The sequence below is a fragment of the Pseudophryne corroboree genome, chromosome 9, assembly GCF_028390025.1.
Source record: "Pseudophryne corroboree isolate aPseCor3 chromosome 9, aPseCor3.hap2, whole genome shotgun sequence".
Lineage (NCBI taxonomy): Eukaryota > Metazoa > Chordata > Amphibia > Anura > Myobatrachidae > Pseudophryne > Pseudophryne corroboree.
The window spans coordinates 410,643,406-410,668,105 of NC_086452.1; positions in this window are offsets into that span (position 1 = coordinate 410,643,406).

Sequence of the window (24,700 nt, forward strand, 5' to 3'; positions counted from 1 at the left end):
TGTCACTAAATAAATCTGCATTACTGTTTAAGTCACTAAGTGTATGGACTGACGTCACTGCACCAGATAGCCCAGAACCCTCTGCCAACACACAATGCATAGGTATACAGGGCCTGATTCACATTGGTATGAATTGCACAGCCGCAAGGAAGCAGCTGTACAATTCCGTGTCATTAAAAGTTGAATGCAGCAGGAGGTTTCTGTAGGAGATAGACACCTCCTGTTTGATCTCAGTTGGATCACCATCGCGACCATAGGTCGTGATTCCCAATGGATTTAGGCACCGGCCGGCCAGCCTGCGGAAACTGAAGCTTATGCAGACAGGCCATCAGATCCAGACACCCAGGTCCAGGAAGTCTCATCCATCGGTGCAGACCCTGGTAATGTCACACCTTCAAAACGGGGTTGATGCCCCCACTTTGAAGAACGGTTCGGGATGTGCCATCTGTCCCCCAAGTACTGCAGCATGTCAATCAAGCTACAGTTGACCGTGGCCTGTCCCCCCTAACTTCATATTTTGTATGCAAACCATTGTGTTTGCGTACAAATATGAATTAGTCCCACAGTACATAGATGGAGAGTGAGCGGCCAAGTTGGATGACGCATGTGAAGTGCAAATACATTTTTTCCTTTCTTTAATGGACAACCTTCCTCTTTCCAAACTCAGTAGTAAACAGATTTTAGTTTTGTAAAACATGAATTCAGTAAAAGGTAATCTCGCTTTTAAATCACAATTGCAGCACTTTAACTTTATTTGCAATAATGGGTGTGACTTAGATGCATTTTAGAAAGCAGACACAACCTATGGCCGCCGCCACCACCACCACCACCACCACCATCAGCTGGCAACTTACAGCAGGGTTTGAGTACATGGAAGTCACGTTCCTGCAAACAGGAGCATGTGTAACTTTTGGCCAGCCATCTCAGCTGCAATTCGTGACAAGACGCCCCCAACACGGCCTCACTATACTTTGACCCCGTCTACTTGCCACCTACAGTATAACCCCCACCCCCCTTGTTGTAGTTCAGCTCGCTAGGAAAACATAAATAAAACCCAAACAAGTTGCGGCCAACTCTAAATAAGGTGTTTAATATTTATTTTGTGGCACAAAATATATTTGATATCCACCGAATTCATTTTGTGGCACAAAATCCATCTGGTTGCAGACAAAATCCATCCTAACAGAAGAATTTGTTTATTTATCGTAATAAGTTTGGTAAAATAAATGTGCAAAACAGTAACATTTATATAGTGGAACAATGAACTACTGTATGTACAGTATATGCAGGTTTGCACTTAATTATGTAGAGAAATGGCAGCTACTGACATCAAATACATTTTTGTTTCTCTCCGAAGACAAGCAGTACAGCTGTTGTTCCCTAGTTCACCTCTAATATAATGAAAACCTCAATGCATTGCAACAAATACATCATTACCTTGATTAATGTTGTTAAAGAGACACAAAAATAATTAAGTATTCTTCACCTGCACAGATACACATGTTAATCTAATTCTTGCAAAGGAAAGTATTCATTCTAACAATTCACATTGCTTATTTTTGTTGTGTTCAAGCAAATTATTTTGCTGATTTATTGGCTAGACGGGCACCTTTGCTTTTGTTGACAATTTGTTATTTCACAGTAAACCCTGGGAAACAGATCAGTGATCAGAGAATGTGATATTTCAGCAAGACTGATGTTTATGTTATAGAACAATGGGAAACGGTAACCTCAGACAGAAGAGGTACAGCACATTTTCCGCAGTACACCTAGCTGGAGTCTAATGAAAATCATGCATTACTGCAGTTATCCTTGAGACTTTCCATTACAGCGTATTATTTTCTGTGATTCCTCGGCTCTCTTCTGCTTTGAATTTGCCGCATTGGAATGCATCGATATTAGTGGGTTCTGTTTTTATTTTTTATTAAAGTTTGTCTCCGAGTGCCAGCTCTAGTGTGGATTTTGGCGTCGGAGAACTGATAAGAGCAAAGCAGTTTTTCCAAATGAAATGTGCAAAATGTCATTCTTTAGCAATTCCAAAATATTTATGCACTTTCATTACATTGCTTTAATCTATGCTCTATGCAATATATGACTGGTACCAATCATGAAACTGTAATAGGAATATGCGGAGAGCACTGGTACCGTAAAAAAGGATCATTTATTAAATGCGTTCAAAGACGTAATATGAATTTCTCAAAGAATCTTAGCTGAATTAAGAAATGTATGCAAGGTTTCACTGCAGTTCCAAAGGCATAACTTACTATACTATGTTGACAGTGACCATCAGTGCCGCAACTAGGCATTTTAGCGCTATGTGCAAGAAACAGCATCGGCGCCCCCCCCCCCCCCCCATATACAGAGCAGGGCCAGTGAAAAAAATGCAGAGTCCTCTTTTTACACGTTACAGCAACAGAGACCCCCTTTTTTACACATTACGGCAGCACAGTTCCCTTTTTACACATTACGACAACAAAGTCACCCTATTTCACGCATACAGCTACAGAGCCCTCCTTTTTTACACATTATCAGAGATCCCTTTTTTTACACATTACGGCAGGCAGTCCCCCTCTTTACACATTACAGCAGGAAGTCCCCATTTTTTACACATTACGGCAGGCAGTACCCCTTTTTTTACAATTACGGCAGACAGTCCCCCCTTTTTACACATTACGGCAGGCAGTCCCCCCTTTTTACACATTACGGCAGGCAGTCCCCTTTTTTTTACACATTACAGCAGGCATTCACCCTTTTTTACGCTTTACGACAGGCAGTCCCTCTTTTTCATGCATAACAGCAGGCAGTCCCCCTTTTTTACGCATTACGGCAGGCAGTCCCCCTATTTTACACATTATGGAAAGCAGTCCTCTTTTTTACGCTTTACAGCAGGCATTACCCCTTTTTTATGCATTACGGAAGGCAGTCCCCCTTTTTTACGCATTACGGCAGGCAGTCCCCCTTTTTTACGCATTACGACAAGCAGGCCCCCTTTTTTACGCATTACTGAAGGCAGTCCCCCTTTTTTACAGATTACTGCAGGCAGTCCCCCTTTTTACACATTATGGGTGGGGAAGGAAAGGAAGAAGAGAGAGAGATAGAGAGAGAGAGAGAGTGTCATACTCACCACCTGTGACGAGCCGGCATGATAGATGCGCCTCTCCTCTCCACACCTCTTCCGTCTTCCTACGCTGCGCTCTTGGCAGCGCAGGGCATTGTGAATGGACTGGGGGCAGGCTGGGAGAGATGTCATCTTTCCCAGCACACGGGGGGAGCGGAGCGGGAGCTGTAGCGCTGCCCAGCTACCTATGTGAGCGGTAGCCGGGCAATGCAGCTGGGGGCCGGCCGGTGACAGGCAGGGAGACGCGACCAGGACACCTCAGTGTGGCGGCGGAGCGGCCAGGTGGGTGTTGCTAGTGGTCCTGCACCTCCAGCGCATCTGCGCTGTGTGCAAGGCACCACTAGCACACACCTAGTTACGGCGCTGGTGACCATGTTGAAGAGAGAATACCAGCGCCATTATTCTGACACAGTTGTAATGCTACTTAAAGCATTTTAACCTTGCAGACATTATAACTTTATGAAGGTTGGGTTCAATATCTCTCTGGTCTGGATCACAACGGTCACAATCACGGCAGCAGAATCCCAATGGATTTTGGTAAGTATTCTAACCCTAATCCTAACCCACCCCTCCTCCAGCCTAACCCTAACCATCCCCTTCAGCAGCCTAACCCTAACCATCCTCTTCCACAGGCTAACCCTAACCATCCCCTCCCGAAGCCTAACCCAAACTCTCCTCTTCCACAGACTAACCCTAACCATCCCCTCCCGCAGCCTAACTCTAACCCTCACCCTAGTGCCTAACCCTAACACTAATCCAAACCTATCCCTCCTACAGGCTAACCCTAGACATCCCCTTCAGCAGCCTAACCCAAACTGTCCTCTTCCACAGATTAACCCTAACCATCCCCTCCCGCAGCCTAACTCTACCCCCCCCCCCCCCCAGTGCCTGACCCTAACCCTAATCCAAACCAATCTCTCCCACAGGCTTACCCTAGCCATCCCCTTAAGCATCCTAACCCTATCTGTCCCCTTCCGCAGTCTAACCCTAGCCTTTCCCTCCTGCAGCCTAACTCTAATCCTCCCCCTAGTGCCTAACCCTAATCCTTACCCACACCTTCTGCAGCCTAACTCTAACCGTCATCCCCTTCTGCAGCCTAACCCTAGCCTTTCCATCCCGCAGCATAACTGTAACCCTACCACTAGTGCCTAACCCTAAAACTAACCCTAATACTCACAATCGTCACTCATCGGGATTGTGAACGTCGGGATCCTGGCTACATCCCCTTCATACATGCTGGTATAGCAAGCCGTTTTAAGTAGCATTACAGCCCTGCCTGGATAATGGCGCCAGAATGATTGTTTTGCCATACAGTAGTCATAGAGACTGAAGAAGAAATAACTATGTGCTGTCACCCAGACCTAGTCATTCAGTTTCATCAGGAATACCCTTAGTAAATCCTGACCCAAAAAGTGACTTATTGGAGTTTTGCATGCACATAAGCTAGTGTGTACCCACAAAGTCTCATCCTCCACCACTCTTTAGCTCACTATGCATTCTCCTGCTGGTAGTATATTTCCAGTGATCAAGCTAATGCTAAATTAATAAAGACCACATACTGTAAGTGGAACTGAGGAAGGTCCTGCAAATTCTGCTGCATTCGTCTCTTGCAAATAATAAAACTAAAGGTATCCAACTCAACCCCAAAGTGTACAAACCTTTGTGGCGTGCACTCATCATAGCTAAGAATATTCTTCATTTTCTGAAAGGTAAGTATATGGATGAACACATAGTTCTTGTAATTACAGATTCTGGTAAATACACAGAAGCAATTTTCCGATCACTAAAACACTGACATCCGAGCACCAATATACAAAAGTAATCAAACGTCTATTCAAAGTCAGGTTTTATAGGTAATTATTTGTAAAGTGATCTGGTATTTATTTCCAGTGCAGATGGTAGTTTAGAAGAGCACAAATTGTTGAAACTAGAACTCGATGATTTCAAGAAACACAGAATGTTTTTAATCTAAGTAACACATTAACATACTTTTGTGCGTGTTTCTTTCAAGTAATGTTAGTCTATCATATATGATGCTTAATAAAAAAAAAGTGCCATTGGATAAGTGAGAGATGAATCCTGGGAAGATGGAAAAAATAAAAGTTTGGAAGTTCCAACGCACTTCGCACATCTCAGGAAACTGATGCCACACCTCCTAAAATTAGGCCTGGGCCCAAAAGTCTTTGGGCCCAGACAGACACTCTACTGCCCTGGACTCAATATAGAAAAAAGATATGTGGTGATGGCACAATGTAGACCCCAATAATTTACTTCTCTACCTCTACTGCTGCTTTGATCCATCTGAAACATTGGCTTATCAATCACTTTAGGATTCTTTACAGCACTCCGATTGATGGATAGCACCAGCCATACAGTACATCTGATTTCTGGGAACTATAATACATCTAGTGTGCATTAAAAAAAATTGGCACATACAAAGCAATGGTGAACTGAAGGAATGTAACCCCCTTCTCTTGTACCCCTTTCAGACATATCGAGAAACCCGGGAATTCTCTGGGTCGCAGCAAAATGACCAAGGTTGGGCATATGTCTGAAAGGTACCAACCTGGGTTGACAGTTCCAGGTCTGCTCCCCTCCAATCAATTAGGTTTTCCTGGGACTTGCGACCCGTGTAGACGACCTGGCTTATGTCTGAGTTGTGCAAGACAGGTTTTTAGAGTTGTAGGTGTCACTAAATGTTCTGCAGGGGCAGATCTACTATGGAACTAATGAAGCTTAAGGTAGGTTATTTTATTTCTGTGCAGGGTAAATACTGGCTGCTTAATTTTTACACTGCAATCTAGATTTCAGTTTGAACACACCCCACCCAAATGTAACTCTCTCTGCACATGTTATATCTGCCCGTCCTGCAGTGCACATGGGGGGTCATTCAGATCTGATCGCTGCTCTGTGTTTTCGCACAGCGGGTGATCAGATCCGAACTGCGCATGCGTATGCACCGCAGGGAGTGTCCGGAAAAACGCAGGCGGGCTCAAGTGTTTTCAGGGAGGGTGTCTGATGTCAGCTCCAGTCCCGTTCAGCCTGCTCTCATTGCACTGGAAGAGTAAGTCCTGGGCTGTGCAGAGACTGCACAAATCAGTTTGTGCAGCTCTGCTACACACTTGCACAGCAAAAAAACTCTCCCCCTGTAGGCGGCGACTATATGATCGCAGGACAGCAAACATCACTGACCAGCGATCAGATCTGAATTAGGCCCATGGTTTTGCCCATCAGATAAAAATTTTGCTGCTGCGATCAGGTTTGAATTAGGCCCTGTGATGTTAGTGTATTAGAATGCTTAATATTTGTAGACACTCCCTTACTAATCTGGGTAAGCCTGAATCTTCAGTGATGGTCCCTAAGACCAGGGGGATGCTGGGAAGTGGGTGGCCCAGAGTGCAGTGTGTCTGGAGTTGGTGATGGAATAAACAGCACATCAGTGAATCAGTGAATCAGTGAATGTCTCTGTGTCCTGATGACTGGATTTACAAACATATGAACAAAACATGGTGTCAGAAGAGGTTTAACTTGGACTGCTAGTGCTCTCAGAGTGTGAAAGAATCTTGCAGAAGTCTGTAAGGCTGTGATACTCAGTGTCTGCAAAGCCTGCCTTGTGCTCTTCTCTTCAAACAATGAGTAACCATGGATAAACTGGCTCCTCCAACCGGCATGCTGATGTCTGGTAACTTGTCTGAAAACTGGAAAAGATTTAAGCAAAGGTTTAATATATATCTTGCTGCATGTGGAGCTGATACAGAGGCTGACAAAACTAAGGCATCCATTTTCCTCCATGTGATAGGAGAGGATGTGCTGGACATTTATAATAGTTTTCAGTTTGATGAGGGGCAGAATATGGTGCTATCTTCTATAATGCAAAAGTTTGAGGATTATTTTGTGCCAAGGAAAAATGTGACATATGAAAGATATAAGTTTTTCACATGTGATCAGAAGTCTGGAGATGGATTTGATCAGTATGTTACAGAGCTGCAATCACTCAGTAAAACCAGTGAGTTTGGTGATTTTAAGGATTCACTGATTAGAGATTGTATTGTCTGTGGAATACCTGATAATGCACTCAGAGAGAGATTGCTGAGACTGCAAGACTTAACACTAGAAAAGGCAGTGACTATGTGCAAATCTGCAGAAATAATTAGATTTCAAGCCAAAACAATACACAAGGAAGTTGATGCTGCTGTCCATGTAGTGCAGAATACAGAGCCAAGCAAACCTCCATTCTCAAGAATGAAGCAGTCTAAGCCACAGTCTAATAAGGAAATGTGTAGTAGATGTGCAAATGCTCACAATCCTAAAATGTGCCCCGCTTATGGTAAAACCTGCATGAAATGTGGTAGACTTAATCACTTTGCCAAATGCTGTAAAATGAAAAGGGAAACAACCAATGTGCATGCTATTAAACAAACAGAGGAATTCTTTGTGGATTGCATTGAACTTTGCAGTGCAGATAAGAAAGAATGGATTGTCCCTTTAACTGTAAACGTGACTGTCATTCCCTTTAAGCTTGATACTGGCGCACACGTGAATTTAATATTGTTTCAAGACTATAAGACTTTCAGAGTAAAACCTAAAATTCATCCAGCCAAAGTGAAAGTTACAGGGTACACTGCGGAGGAAATTCCTGTGAAAGGTACATGCTTAGTGACACTGAAATATAAGGGACAACAGTTTAAAACATCTCTACTGATTGTGGATAAAAATGTGCAACCGATTCTAGGATTAAGTTCCTGTGAGAAACTAAGCTTGCTAAAGAAAGTTTTTATGGTGACATCACAAGTAGAAGCTGACTGCAATTCAATGTTTACAGAATACAGAGACTTGTTTGAAGGTCTATGTTGTTTGCCTGGAGAGCATAAGATAAATTTAGACACGCAAGTTTCTTCAGTGATACACCCCTGTAGAAAAGTGCCGTTTGCGCTGAGAGAAAAACTGAAACAAGAATTAAATCGCATGGAAGCCTTGGGTGTGATACAGAAAGTTGATTAGCCTACTGAATGGGTAAGCTCCTTAGTAATTGTTGAAAAGAAAAATGGACAACTCAGAATATGTCTAGACCCAAGAGATTTAAACAAAGCTATTAAACGAGAACATTTCAAACTACCAACCAGAGATGAAATCATGTCGCAATTTGCGGGAGCAAAATGGTTCAGTGAATTGGACGCATCTTCAGGATTCTGGCAAATGAAACTAGATGAGGCCAGCTCAAAGCTTTGTACATTTAATACACCAGAAGGTCGATACAGATTTCTTCGATTACCATATGGAATATTGTCTGCTCCAGAAGTATATCACAAAAAGATACACATGATTTTTGAACATATTCCAGGTGTTGAAACAATGATGGATGACATTATTGTCTGGGGATCTACAAAGGAAGAACATAATTCTAGATTGAGACAAGTAATGGAACTTGTCAAGAAAGTGAATCTAATGCTAAACAAGGACAAATGTGAATTTGGCGTGAATACACTTACCTTTATGGGCGACGTTGTCTCGGATCAAGATGTAAAACCAGACCCAAGGAAAATATCAGCCATAGTGAACATGGAACGTCCTAACAACAAAGACGACATCAGAAGATTCCTAGGAATGATTACTTACTTAGGAAAGTTTATTTCTCAACTCTCTGAATGAACAGCCTCTCTTAGATGGTTGTTGGACAAAGATAACGAGTGGATGAGGTCACATGAACAAGAAGAAAGTTGGCAAAACTTGAAACAGATCATTACAGAGCAACCAGTGCTAAAATTCTTTGATCCTGCGAAAAGAATAAGAATTTCAGCAGATGCTTCGCAATTTGGCCTAGGCTCAGTGCTGTTACAAGAACATGAGGATACATGGCAACCAGTAATCTATGCATCAAGAGCACTGACAAGTGCTGAAACAAGGTATGCTCAGATAGAAAAAGAACTTCTAGCGATCACATATGCATGTGAGCGATTTCATCAGTTTGTGTATGGTCAAACATTTATAGTGGAAACTGACCACAAGCCATTGGAAGCTATCATGATTAAATCATTACATGACTGTCCCATGAGAATTCAATGAATGCTTATCAGACTGCAGAAATATGATGTACACTTGCTGTACTGTCCCGGCAAATACATGTACATTGCTGATACACTTTCTCGTGCTGTGGGCAAAAGTGAAGGTTCTAAAAGTCTGATGGATGAAGAGATAGAAGCCTATGTTAATTTGATCATAGCTTCTCTACCAGTGTCTCTTGCAAGACAAGAACAGATTAGGAAAGAAACTGAGACAGATGACACAATGAAAGTGTTGAAAGATATAATTCTGAAAGGTTGGCCAGCAGAAAAACATGCGTGCCCGCTGTCTATCCATGATTATTGGATGTACCGCAGTGACCTTACAGTTGCCGATGGTATTATATACAAAGGCAATAGGTTTGTCATACCTGCACGACTAAGAAAAACTATTCTGTGCAAGATACATGAAGGCCACTTAGGAGAAGAAAAATGTAAGCAGAGAGCGCGTGAAGTTATGTATTGGCCAAGAATGAACCAAGACATTACACAGACTACAGCTACATGTGTATTATGTCTTACGTATAGACCGAAACAACAAGTCGAGCCACTGAGTCCTCACGCAGTGCCAGAGAGACCGTACTAGAAAGTTGGCGCAGATTTGTTTGATTGTAATGGGAAAACGTACATTGTCGTGACTGATTACTACTCTAACTACCCTGAGGTGAAGACACTACATACAACTACTAGTATAGTCGTAATCAATTGCATATAGCAAGAATTTACACAACTGCGCCTGCGTGCATATAGGATGTCAGAAACAAGTGGTTTAAGTGAAAAAAGATCACAGGATGATATTTTTTGAAAATAAAACTGACATTTATTCTTATAAATGGTGTTTGGGCAAATTTGCCTCTTTACAAGTATATAGATTTAATACGTTTGAGGTGGGGATTGGAAAATGAAGAAATAGAAAAATAATGAAAATAAAAAATGAAAATACAAAAAACAATATTGGGATACAAGCAAAAATATGAAAAAATATATATCAGGTCAGACTGTTCGTACTGCACCTGTGTATTATGAAAAAAGATTTGAAAAAGGGTTTAAAAAAATGAGATTCCAAATATGTAGTGTGAACAGAGTGTGGCGTCCCACCTCTTTTCCACCTTACTGTGGTTTGATAATGTTTTATACTGCAGACTGTGCGGATACTTCTGGATTATCAGGAATGTTCAAATTCCAGTTATAACACAGTGGTTTTATGATTACAGTTTCTGGTGGAGGCAAGTTCTTATTTGGAACGGATGTGTCGCTGCGGGGTACCCCAATGTGGGTAGTAGTGGGATAAGGTGATCAGGGGAAAGGTAATAGAAAAAGCCCCGGACTCCCCGCTAATCTGCTCCGTTTTTCACAGCCGGAGGCGCCCGCACACACAGGCGTCGGCCGACCGTCAGTACCGGAGGGACGCGGTCATGCCTCTGGGGGGAAGGTATCACTGACTTCGGGACCCACAGGGGGACTGTCCGTCGTGAACCTTCCCTCCTACGGGGTCGATTACCTTTTCTCCTGCGCTTGATCCCGACGTATACTTCCACTCTTTTCTTCTGTCTTCTTTCAGCCTGTTTGATCGGTGTTCCACTCGTAGGTCTGTCCCTTCTCAGCCGTGCGGCTCCGTTTTTCCTTCACAGGATCACTTGTATGTGTGGTTTGTTCCGTCCAGATTTCCTTCTAGGTGCTGCTGTATTGTATAATAGTAGTTATGTGATGATCTGCTCCTTCTCCAACGCGTATCGACCCGTTTGGGTCTTCCTCAGGGAGTCCGTGTTCGCCATCTTTTTTGAGGGCTTTTTATGCCCATACTTCGTTATGTCATCCTAATGGGAGTGTCCATATTTTCTCTGCATGTGTTGGATACAATTGTATCTTTGAATTTGTAACATAAATTGACAGAATTAAATCTGAGTAATGGTTGATATTTTGTGGCTGTATGTAATACCAAAGAAAATAATAATAAAACATCCTATCTGATCCTATATTGTTTACGGTTTTGATGGGAAAAAAGGAATGAAATAGATAGGATATAATGGAATTGAGATAAAAAAATAAAAAATAATAAATAAAAAACTCTTATTCTTTTTGTTCTTTTGTTTCAGAAATATATAATAACCGTTTTGTACGTCTTAATATAACAATAGGTCACCTGTTTTTTGTTTTGTGTTGGTATATAATATTAATTGCATTATGATAATGAAAGAAACCAAAACAAAATAATAGAGAATACCTGTGTGTTATAGTGTTGTAATAGAGATAAATCTGCGAGTAGAAGATATTGTTTTCAACTGGTTAAAATTTTCTCATCTTACTGCCATAATTGACTCTTGTATGGCTAACTGTTATCGCTTGGAATTGGTTATGAAAAATGTGATTTTATTGGTTCTTATATAAAATACTTGTGTAGTGATTTTGGTTGCTAACTGGTTACTGGAAATGGGTAGTTATGCTGAAATTGTTAATTATTCCTGCACTGTATAAAAATATTTACAGATCTTAGTGTAGGTTAATTGTACACTAGGAGATGGTTCCCGTAGTGTAGGTTAATTGTACACTAGGAAATGGTTCCCTTAACATGGAGTATCTTCTTTTTATATAATGTATGCTTGCCATTGGTATAAAAGCTGGAGGGATGTTCAGGTTCTATACGCTTATCAGTTCATCACGATTGACCTCACTTCATTGTCTAAGTTTAGGCCTTGTGGTCTCAGTGTTTTTAGTGTGTACATCCACCTCAGTTCTTCTTTGTTTATTTTTTTCAAAAAATCTCCTCCTCTCCAGTTTGGTGGAACTAACTTAATTCCTAGTATTTTCAGACCTATCGGGTTGCTTTCATGTAGTTCTTTAAAATGTTGTGACAGATTGTGTGTTTCTAGACCGTGTTTGACGTTTCTGACATGTTCAGCTATTCTCGTTTTGAGGGGTCTTATGGTCCTTCCTACATACTGTAGTTTGCATGGGCATTCAGCTAGGTAAATCACCCCTTTACTGTGGCATGAGATATGTTCCTGTATATCGAAAACTTCTCCTGTTTTATTGGAAATAAAATTAGTGACCCTTTTTGTGCTTACTCTCTGTGTTTTACAGTAGTTACAAGTGCCACAGTGAAAAAAACCTTTGTTGAGTTTTTGTCCTAACATGGTAGTCTGTGTTTTTTCTATTTTTCTAAGATGACTGTGTGACAATCTTGATTTCAGATCTGGTGCTCTCTTGTAGATGACTTTAGGTCTTGCTGGGAGTTTGTCTGCTAAAATGTCGTCTTCTAGTAGAATATGCCAGTGTTTATATAGGATTTTTTCTAGCTGCCTGTTGTTTGTATTGTATTGTGTGATAAATGCTGTTTTGAAAACTTCATTTGCTGTCTCCTTGTTTTTGTAGGTTAGGAGGGTATCTCTATCAGTTTCTTTTGCTTTTTCTAAATCTTTCTCTAGACTTTCTTTTTTGTATCCTTTTTCTATAAAATTATGTTTCATCTCTTCTGCTTGAATTTTGAAGTCCTCTAAATTTGTGCAGTTTTTTCTAATCCGTTTGAATTGTCCTAATGGTATGCTCTTTAACCAATTTGGGTGATGTGCACTGCTGTTTAGAATGTAGCTGTTCACATCCACACTTTTCTGAAAGGTTTTTGTATGAATCATGGAGTTTTCTATGAAGATTGTTATGTTTAAAAAGTTCGCTGCTGATTTACTGTCTTCTGTAGTGAAAATTAAATTGCTGTTGTTCGAATTGATGTATGTGAGAAATTCTAGTAGTCTTTCTTCTGTACCCTGCCAGATGAAAATCACGTCATCTATATATCTTCGCCATAGGACCAGGTTTGCTCCAAAACCATGCTCGCACCAAATGTTATTGTCCTCCCAGTGACTCATGAATAAATTTGCATAGCTCGGAGCAAACCTGGTCCCCATAGCTGTTCCCTTGGTCTGTCTGTAGTATGTGTCGTTAAACCAAAAGTAATTGTGTTCTAGAATGAATCTTATGCATTCTATGATGAATGTTGTTTGTCTTGAATCTAAATTCTCGTCTATGGATAGGAAATGTTTTGTTGCTGATAATCCCTGTTCTTGGTTGATTACTGTATATAGTGAGGTGACGTCACTTGTACATATCCAGTAATCATCTGACCAGATGACATCTCTCAGTGTTCTTATTATGTCCGTAGTGTCCTTTATGTATGATTTTTGTGTTTTTACATATGTTTGTAAGTATGAGTCTATGTATTGTGATAAGTTCGATGTGAGAGAGCCTATTCCTGATATGATTGGTCGTCCCGGTGGGTTGTGCCTATCTTTATGTACTTTGGGCAAGTAATAGAAAACTGGAAGTATGGGGTTGTCATTGTGTATGAAGTCATGTTCTTTTTTGTTCAAAATCCCTACGTCTACACCTTCTTTTAAAAGTATGTCCAAGCTTTTTTTATATTTAATAGTCGGATCTTGCGTGAGTGTTTCATATGTTTCCTTGTCACTTAAGATTCTAAGTGATTCGCTGATGTATGCTTTCTTGTCCAACAATACGACCCCCCCCCCCCCTTTGTCTGCAGGTTTTATCACTAGTTGTTGGTTGTCACTGAGATCCTTTAGCGCATTTTTTTCTTTTTTGTTCAGATTAAGTGTCATTGGTTTTGTTTCCATTTTGTCTATGTCTCTTGTTACCAAATGTTCAAATGTATTGATTAATGAACCTCTCATGTGTTGTGGGTAGAATGTGGATTTCGGTTTTAGATCTGAGTGTTTGTATGTTCTATCTGCATCTTTTTGTTCATTGAGTGTAATTGGTCCTTTGCTGTAATATTTGGCAAGTGTAAGTTTTCTTGTGAATTTGTGTAAATCTAGGTACGTTTCGAATTTGTTTAGCTGTTTTGTCGGTGCAAATTTGAGGCCTTTGTTTAGTAGAGCAGATTAGCGGGGAGTCCGGGGCTTTTTCTATTACCTTTCCCCTGATCACCTTATCCCACTACTACCCACATTGGGGTACCCCGCAGCGACACATCCGTTCCAAATAAGAACTTGCCTCCACCAGAAACTGTAATCATAAAACCACTGTGTTATAACTGGAATTTGAACATTCCTGATAATCCAGAAGTATCCGCACAGTCTGCAGTATAAAACATTATCAAACCACAGTAAGGTGGAAAAGAGGTGGGACGCCACACTCTGTTCACACCACATATTTGGAATCTCATTTTTTCAAACCCTTTTTCAAATCTTTTTTCATAATACACAGGTGCAGTACGAACAGTCTGACCTGATATATATTTTTTCATATTTTTGCTTGTATCCCAATATTGTTTTTTGTATTTTCATTTTTTATTTTCATTATTTTTCTATTTCTTCATTTTCCATTCCCCACCTCAAACGTATTAAATCTATATACTTGTAAAGAGGCAAATTTGCCCAAACACCATTTATAAGAATAAATGTCAGTTTTATTTTCAAAAAATATCATCCTGTGATCTTTTTTCACTTAAACCACTTATTTCTGACATCCTATATGCACGCAGGCACAGTTGTGTAAATTCTTGCTATACGTTATTTATTGGAGGTATTTGGGTTTAGCCTCACACACGTACTGCCGCCACCCCCGTATTATTCGTATAAGTGGAGCGTTGGTCACACTCACAAGAAACAGTTTTACAAACCCAGTATCAGCAGCTCCTTATATGGGTATACTTGATCTAAGAAAAGATAGAGCCAATAGGGCAGACAAAATCTTTCACAACATAAACCATACCACTGCTACGCACGAGAGTGTAAACAAATTCTGTGACCTATTTCTTAAATTAGAAAGATTAGCCACCAAAGAATCTAAATTATGGTGGGACAATAAAACACTTAATTGGTACTTATCACAGAAACTGATACCAAAGGGTCTTAGAATCAAAAAAATTCCAACACACAATAAAGACAATCCACAGTTCATACAAAAATGGGACAATATATTACAAGATTGCTCCATGCAATTGATCCAGTTAATTGTTAATACACACGAAAATGAACTAAAAGAACTAGAGACAGAAATAGATTCCATACAATTAGCTCTAGAAGAACACAAGGAAGACAAAGAATTTCAAGAACTAGAAAAGATATCCAAAAACAGACTAAGACGAACAGAGGAGGACATAATAGCCACCAAGGAATCGAAAATTCTAAGAGACAAAATAGGCAAAAAGAAGCCAGACAAAAAATCCACAGCCAAACAAAAGCACACATCCACACTACTGAAAACACCTAGAAAGACAGACCTATACAGAACAAAAAAACAGTCACACACCACACCTGTATACAAAAGATTAAATCTCACGTATCAACAATACATGACAAGATTACACTCAAAAAATTTTTTAGATTAACTGTAAATACAGCCACCAACAGAAGCAGAGAAGACACACAATATCATTCAATTCTGGACAGCACTTTAGAGACAGAATTTTCAACATACAGTATTGAAGAAGAAATCGACTACGAACAATTAGCTAGACTGTCCCTTGAAAAAGGTTTTCAGGTCTCAGCTAATCTAGAGGACATTTCTATCACTGAGAAAGAAACAGTAGTAAACGAACCATTAACACAAGAAACATGTGCAGACCATTTTTTAGGAAAGAGTGCAGGACTCCGGTCCTGCAACCAAAAAACAACAACACCAAACAAACGAAAACTAATAGAACTAGACGAGGATGCAGAGGTGGAAGAAATAGGGAGACACAAAAGGAACAACAACCAGAGATAGAAAACAATGGTATATTCAACCTGAGCCCAGTAACTTTGACAAAGGAACATGTTTCTCTACTAAACAAAGGCCTCAAATTTGCACCGACAAAACAGCTAAACAAATTCAAAACGTACCTAGATTTACACAAATTCACAAGAAAACTTACACTTGCCAAATATTACAGCAAAGGACCAATTACACTCAATGAACAAAAAGATGCAGATAGAACATACAAACACTCAGATCTAAAACCGAAATCCACATTCTACCCACAACACATGAGAGGTTCATTAATCAATACATTTGAACATTTGGTAACAAGAGACATAGACAAAATGGAAACAAAACCAATGACACTTAATCTGAACAAAAAAGAAAAAAATGCGCTAAAGGATCTCAGTGACAACCAACAACTAGTGATAAAACCTGCAGACAAAGGGGGGGGGGGGGTCGTATTGTTGGACAAGAAAGCATACATCAGCGAATCACTTAGAATCTTAAGTGACAAGGAAACATATGAAACACTCACACAAGATCCGACTATTAAATATAAAAAAAGCTTGGACATACTTTTAAAAGAAGGTGTAGACGTAGGAATTTTGAACAAAAAAGAACATGACTTCATACACAATGACAACCCCATACTTCCAGTTTTCTATTACTTGCCCAAAGTACATAAAGATAGGCACAACCCACCGGGACGACCAATCATATCAGGAATAGGCTCTCTCACATCGAACTTATCACAATACATAGACTCATACTTACAAACATATGTAAAAACACAAAAATCATACATAAAGGACACTACGGACATAATAAGAACACTGAGAGATGTCATCTGGTCAGATGATTACTGGATATGTACAAGTGACGTCACCTCACTATATACAGTAATCAACCAAGAACAGGGATTATCAGCAACAAAACATTTCCTATCCATAGACGAGAATTTAGATTCAAGACAAACAACATTCATCATAGAATGCATAAGATTCATTCTAGAACACAATTACTTTTGGTTTAACGACACATACTACAGACAGACCAAGGGAACAGCTATGGGGACCAGGTTTGCTCCGAGCTATGCAAATTTATTCATGAGTCACTGGGAGGACAATAACATTTGGTGCGAGCATGGTTTTGGAGCAAACCTGGTCCTATGGCGAAGATATATAGATGACGTGATTTTCATCTGGCAGGGTACAGAAGAAAGACTACTAGAATTTCTCACATACATCAATTCGAACAACAGCAATTTAATTTTCACTACAGAACACAGTAAATCAGCAGCGAACTTTTTAGACATAACAATCTTCATAGAAAACTCCATGATTCATACAAAAACCTTTCAGAAAAGTGTGGATGTGAACAGCTACATTCTAAACAGCAGTGCACATCACCCAAATTGGTTAAAGAGCATACCATTAGGACAATTCAAACGGATTAGAAAAAACTGCACAAATTTAGAGGACTTCAAAATTCAAGCAGAAGAGATGAAACATCATTTTATAGAAAAAGGATACAAAAAAGAAAGTCTAGAGAAAGATTTAGAAAAAGCAAAAGAAACTGATAGAGATACCCTCCTAACCTACAAAAACAAGGAGACAGCAAATGAAGTTTTCAAAACAGCATTTATCACACAATACAATACAAACAACAGGCAGCTAGAAAAAATCCTATATAAACACTGGCATATTCTACTAGAGGACGACATTTTAGCAGACAAACTCCCAGCAAGACCTAAAGTCATCTACAAGAGAGCACCAGATCTGAAATCAAGATTGTCACACAGTCATCTTAGAAAAATAGAAAAAACACAGACTACCATGTTAGGACAAAAACTCAACAAAGGTTTTTTTCACTGTGGCACTTGTAACTACTGTAAAACACAGAGAGTAAGCACAAAAAGGGTCACTAACTTTATTTCCAATAAAACAGGAGAAGTTTTCGATATACAGGAACATATCTCATGCCACAGTAAAGGGGTGATTTACCTAGCTGAATGCCCATGCAAACTACAGTATGTAGGAAGGACCATAAGACCCCTCAAAACGAGAATAGCTGAACATGTCAGAAACGTCAAACACGGTCTAGAAACACACAATCTGTCACAACATTTTAAAGAACTACATGAAAGCAACCCGATAGGTCTGAAAATACTAGGAATTAAGTTAGTTCCACCAAACTGGAGAGGAGGAGATTTTTTGAAAAAAATAAACAAAGAAGAACTGAGGTGGATGTACACACTAAAAACACTGAGACCACAAGGCCTAAACTTAGACAATGAAGTGAGGTCAATCGTGATGAACTGATAAGCGTATAGAACCTGAACATCCCTCCAGCTTTTATACCAATGGCAAGCATACATTATATAAAAAGAAGATACTCCATGTTACGGGAACCATTTCCTAGTGTACAATTAACCTACACTACGGGAACCATCTCCTAGTGTACAATTAACCTACACTAAGATCTGTAAATATTTTTATACAGTGCAGGAATAATTAACAATTTCAGCATAACTACCCATTTCCAGTAACCAGTTAGCAACCAAAATCACTACACAAGTATTTTATTTAAGAACCAATAAAATCACATTTTTCATAACCAATTCCAAGCGATAACAGTTAGCCATACAAGAGTCAATTATGGCAGTAAGATGAGAAAATTTTAACCAGTTGAAAACAATATCTTCTACTCGCAGATTTATCTCTATTACAACACTATAACACACAGGTATTCACTATTATTTTGTTTTGGTTTCTTTCATTATCATAATGCAATTAATATTATATACCAACACAAAACAAAAAACAGGTGACCTATTGTTATATTAAGACGTACAAAACGGTTATTATATATTTCTGAAACAAAAGAACAAAAAGAATAAGAGTTTTTTATTTATTATTTTTTATTTTTTTATCTCAATTCCATTATATCCTATCTATTTCATTCCTTTTTTCCCCATCAAAACCGTAAACAATATAGGATCAGATAGGATGTTTTATTATTATTTTCTTTGGTATTACATACAGCCACAAAATATCAACCATTACTCAGATTTAATTCTGTCAATTTATGTTACAAATTCAAAGATACAATTGTATCCAACACATGCAGAGAAAATATGGACACTCCCATTAGGATGACATAACGTAGTATGGGCATAAAAAGCCCTCAAAAAAGATGGCGAACACGGACTCCCTGAGGAAGACCCAAACGGGTCGATACGCGTTGGAGAAGGAGCAGATCATCACATAACTACTATTATACAATACAGCAGCACCTAGAAGGAAATCTGGACGGAACAAACCACACATACAAGTGATCCTGTGAAGGAAAAACGGAGCCGCACGGCTGAGAAGGGACAGACCTACGAGTGGAACACCGATCAAATAGGCTGAAAGAAGACAGAAGAAAAGAGTGGAAGTATACGTCGGGATCAAGCGCAGGAGAAAAGGTAATCGACCCCGTAGGAGGGAAGGTTCACGACGGACAGTCCCCCTGTGGGTCCCGAAGTCGGTGATACCTTCCCCCCAGAGGCATGACCGCGTCCCTCCGGTACTGACGGTCGGCAGACGCCTGTGTGTGCGGGCGCCTCCGGCTGTGAAAAACGGAGCAGATTAGCGGGGAGTCCGGGGCTTTTTCTATTACCTTTCCCCTGATCACCTTATCCCACTACTACCCACATTGGGGTACCCCGCAGCGACACATCCGTTCCAAATAAGAACTTGCCTCCACCAGAAACTGTAATCATAAAACCACTGTGTTATAACTAGAGATGAGCGGGTTCGGTTTCTCTGAAACCGAACCCGCACGAACTTCATGTTTTTTTTACGGGTCCGAGCAGACTCGGATCCTCCCGCCTTGCTCGGTTAACCCGAGCGCGCCCGAACGTCATCATGACGCTGTCGGATTCTCGCGAGACTCGGATTCTATATAAGGAGCCGCGCGTCGCCGCCATTTTCACACGTGCATTGAGATTGATAGGGAGAGGACGTGGCTGGCGTCCTCTCCATTAGAAATTAGATTAGAAGAGAGAGAGAGATTGTGCAGAGTCAGACAGAGTTTACCACAGTGACCAGTGCAGTTGTTGTTAGTTAACTTTTATTTATTTTAATATAATATATCCGTTCTCTGCTATATCCGTTCTCTGCCTGAAAAAAAACGATACACAGCTGCAGCCAGTCACACAGTGTGACTCAGTCTGTGTGCACTCAGCTCAGCCCAGTGTGCTGCACATCAATGTATAAAAGGCAAAGCTTATAATAATTGTGGGGGAGACTGGGGAGCACTGCAGGTTGTTATAGCAGGAGCCCCCAGGAGTACATAATATTATATTAATTTAAAATTAAACAGTGCACACTTTTGCTGCAGGAGTGCCACTGCCAGTGTGACTAGTGGTGACCAGTGCCTGACCACCAGTATAGTAGTATATTGTTGTATGTATTGTATACTATCTCTTTATCAACCAGTCTATATTAGCAGCAGACACAGTACAGTGCGGTAGTTCACGGCTGTGGCTACCTCTGTGTCGGCAGTCGGAACTCGGCAGGCAGTCCGTCCATCCATAATTGTATTACAATATATACCACCTAACCGTGGTATTTTTTTTTCTTTCTTTATACCGTCGTCATAGTGTCATACTAGTTGTTACGAGTATACTACTATCTCTTTATCAACCAGTGTACAGTGCGGTAGTTCACGGCTGTGGCTACCTCTGTGTCGGCAGTCGGCAGGCAGTCCGTCCATCCATAATTGTATTATTATTATAATATATACCACCTAACCGTGGTTTTTTTTTCATTCTTTATACCGTCATAGTGTCATACTAGTTGTTACGAGTATACTACTATCTCTTTATCAACCAGTGTACAGTGCGGTAGTTCACGGCTGTGGCTACCTCTGTGTCGGCAGTCGGCAGGCAGTCCGTCCATCCATAATTGTATTATTATTATAATATATACCACCTAACCGTGGTTTTTTTTTCATTCTTTATACCGTCGTCATAGTGTCATACTAGTTGTTACGAGTATACTACTATCTCTTTATCAACCAGTGTACAGTGCGGTAGTTCACGGCTGTGGCTACCTCTGTGTCGGCAGTCGGCAGGCAGTCCGTCCATCCATAATTGTATTATTATTATAATATATACCACCTAACTGTGGTATTTTTTTTTTCTTTCTTTATACCGTCGTCATAGTGTCATACTAGTTGTTACGAGTATACTACTATCTCTTTATCAACCAGTGTACAGTGCGGTAGTTCACGGCTGTGGCTACCTCTGTGTCGGCAGTCGGCAGGCAGTCCGTCCATCCATAATTGTATTATTATTATAATATATACCACCTAACCGTGGTATTTTTTTTTCTTTCTTTATACCGTCGTCATAGTGTCATACTAGTTGTTACGAGTATACTACTATCTCTTTATCAACCAGTGTACAGTGCGGTAGTTCACGGCTGTGGCTACCTCTGTGTCGGCACTCGGCAGGCAGTCCGTCCATCCATAATTGTATTATTATTATAATATATACCACCTAACCGTGGTTTTTTTTTCATTCTTTATACCGTCGTCATAGTGTCATACTAGTTGTTACGAGTATACTACTATCTCTTTATCAACCAGTGTACAGTGCGGTAGTTCACGGCTGTGGCTACCTCTGTGTCGGCAGTCGGCAGGCAGTCCGTCCATCCATAATTGTATTATTATTATAATATATACCACCTAACTGTGGTATTTTTTTTCTTTCTTTATACCGTCGTCATAGTGTCATACTAGTTGTTACGAGTATACTACTATCTCTTTATCAACCAGTGTACAGTGCGGTAGTTCACGGCTGTGGCTACCTCTGTGTCGGCAGTCGGCAGGCAGTCCGTCCATCCATAATTGTATTATTATTATAATATATACCACCTAACCGTGGTTTTTTTATACCACCTAACCGTGGCAGTCCGTCCATAATTGTATACTAGTATCCAATCCATCCATCTCCATTGTTTACCTGAGGTGCCTTTTAGTTCTGCCTATAAAATATGGAGAACAAAAAAGTTGAGGTTCCAAAATTAGGGAAAGATCAAGATCCACTTCCACCTCGTGCTGAAGCTGCTGCCACTAGTCATGGCCGAGACGATGAAATGCCAGCAACGTCGTCTGCCAAGGCCGATGCCCAATGTCATAGTACAGAGCATGTCAAATCCAAAACACCAAATATCAGAAAAAAAAGGACTCCAAAACCTAAAATAAAATTGTCGGAGGAGAAGCGTAAACTTGCCAATATGCCATTTACCACACGGAGTGGCAAGGAACGGCTGAGGCCCTGGCCTATGTTCATGGCTAGTGGTTCAGCTTCACATGAGGATGGAAGCACTCAGCCTCTCGCTAGAAAACTGAAAAGACTCAAGCTGGCAAAAGCACCGCAAAGAACTGTGCGTTCTTTGAAATCCCAAATCCACAAGGAGAGTCCAATTGTGTCGTTTGCGATGCCTGACCTTCCCAACACTGGACGTGAAGAGCATGCGCCTTCCACTATTTGCATGCCCCCTGCAAGTGCTGGAAGGAGCACCCGCAGTCCAGTTCCTGATAGTCAGATTGAAGATGTCAGTGTTGAAGTACACCAGGATGAGGAGGATATGGGTGTTGCTGGCGCTGGGGAGGAAATTGACCAGGAGGATTCTGATGGTGAGGTGGTTTGTTTAAGTCAGGCACCCGGGGAGACACCTGTTGTCCGTGGGAGGAATATGGCCGTTGACATGCCAGGTGAAAATACCAAAAAAATCAGCTCTTCGGTGTGGAGGTATTTCACCAGAAATGCGGACAACAGGTGTCAAGCCGTGTGTTCCCTTTGTCAAGCTGTAATAAGTAGGGGTAAGGACGTTAACCACCTCGGAACATCCTCCCTTATACGTCACCTGCAGCGCATTCATAATAAGTCAGTGACAAGTTCAAAAACTTTGGGTGACAGCGGAAGCAGTCCACTGACCAGTAAATCCCTTCCTCTTGTAACCAAGCTCACGCAAACCACCCCACCAACTCCCTCAGTGTCAATTTCCTCCTTCCCCAGGAATGCCAATAGTCCTGCAGGCCATGTCACTGGCAAGTCTGACGAGTCCTCTCCTGCCTGTGATTCCTCCGATGCATCCTTGCGTGTAACGCCTACTGCTGCTGGCGCTGCTGTTGTTGCCGCTGGGAGTCGATGGTCATCCCAGAGGGGAAGTCGTAAGCCCACTTGTACTACTTCCAGTAAGCAATTGACTGTTCAACAGTCCTTTGCGAGGAAGATGAAATATCACAGCAGTCATCCTACTGCAAAGCGGATAACTGAGTCCTTGACAACTATGTTGGTGTTAGACGTGCGTCCGGTATCCGCCGTTAGTTCACAGGGAACTAGACAATTTATTGAGGCAGTGTGCCCCCGTTACCAAATACCATCTAGGTTCCACTTCTCTAGGCAGGCGATACCGAGAATGTACACGGACGTCAGAAAAAGACTCACCAGTGTCCTAAAAAATGCAGTTGTACCCAATGTCCACTTAACCACGGACATGTGGACAAGTGGAGCAGGGCAGGGTCAGGACTATATGACTGTGACAGCCCACTGGGTAGATGTATGGACTCCCGCCGCAAGAACAGCAGCGGCGGCACCAGTAGCAGCATCTCGCAAACGCCAACTCTTTCCTAGGCAGGCTACGCTTTGTATCACCGCTTTCCAGAATACGCACACAGCTGAAAACCTCTTACGGCAACTGAGGAAGATCATCGCGGAATGGCTTACCCCAATTGGACTCTCCTGTGGATTTGTGGCATCAGACAACGCCAGCAATATTGTGTGTGCATTAAATATGGGCAAATTCCAGCACGTCCCATGTTTTGCACATACCTTGAATTTGGTGGTGCAGAATTTTTTAAAAAACGACAGGGGCGTGCAAGAGATGCTGTCGGTGGCCAGAAAAATTGCGGGACACTTTCGGCGTACAGGCACCACGTACAGAAGACTGGAGCACCACCAAAAACTACTGAACCTGCCCTGCCATCATCTGAAGCAAGAAGTGGTAACGAGGTGGAATTCAACCCTCTATATGCTTCAGAGGTTGGAGGAGCAGCAAAAGGCCATTCAAGCCTATACAATTGAGCACGATATAGGAGATGGAATGCACCTGTCTCAAGTGCAGTGGAGAATGATTTCAACGTTGTGCAAGGTTCTGATGCCCTTTGAACTTGCCACACGTGAAGTCAGTTCAGACACTGCCAGCCTGAGTCAGGTCATTCCCCTCATCAGGCTTTTGCAGAAGAAGCTGGAGGCATTGAAGAAGGAGCTAACACGGAGCGATTCCGCTAGGCATGTGGGACTTGTGGATGCAGCCCTTAATTCGCTTAACAAGGATTCACGGGTGGTCAATCTGTTGAAATCAGAGCACTACATTTTGGCCACCGTGCTCGATCCTAGATTTAAAGCCTACCTTGGATCTCTCTTTCCGGCAGACACAGGTCTGCTGGGGTTGAAAGACCTGCTGGTGACAAAATTGTCAAGTCAAGCGGAACGCGACCTGTCAACATCTCCTCCTTCACATTCTCCCGCAACTGGGGGTGCGAGGAAAAGGCTCAGAATTCCGAGCCCACCCGCTGGCGGTGATGCAGGGCAGTCTGGAGCGACTGCTGATGCTGACATCTGGTCCGGACTGAAGGACCTGACAACGATTACGGACATGTCGTCTACTGTCACTGCATATGATTCTCTCAACATTGATAGAATGGTGGAGGATTATATGAGTGACCGCATCCAAGTAGGCACGTCACACAGTCCGTACTTATACTG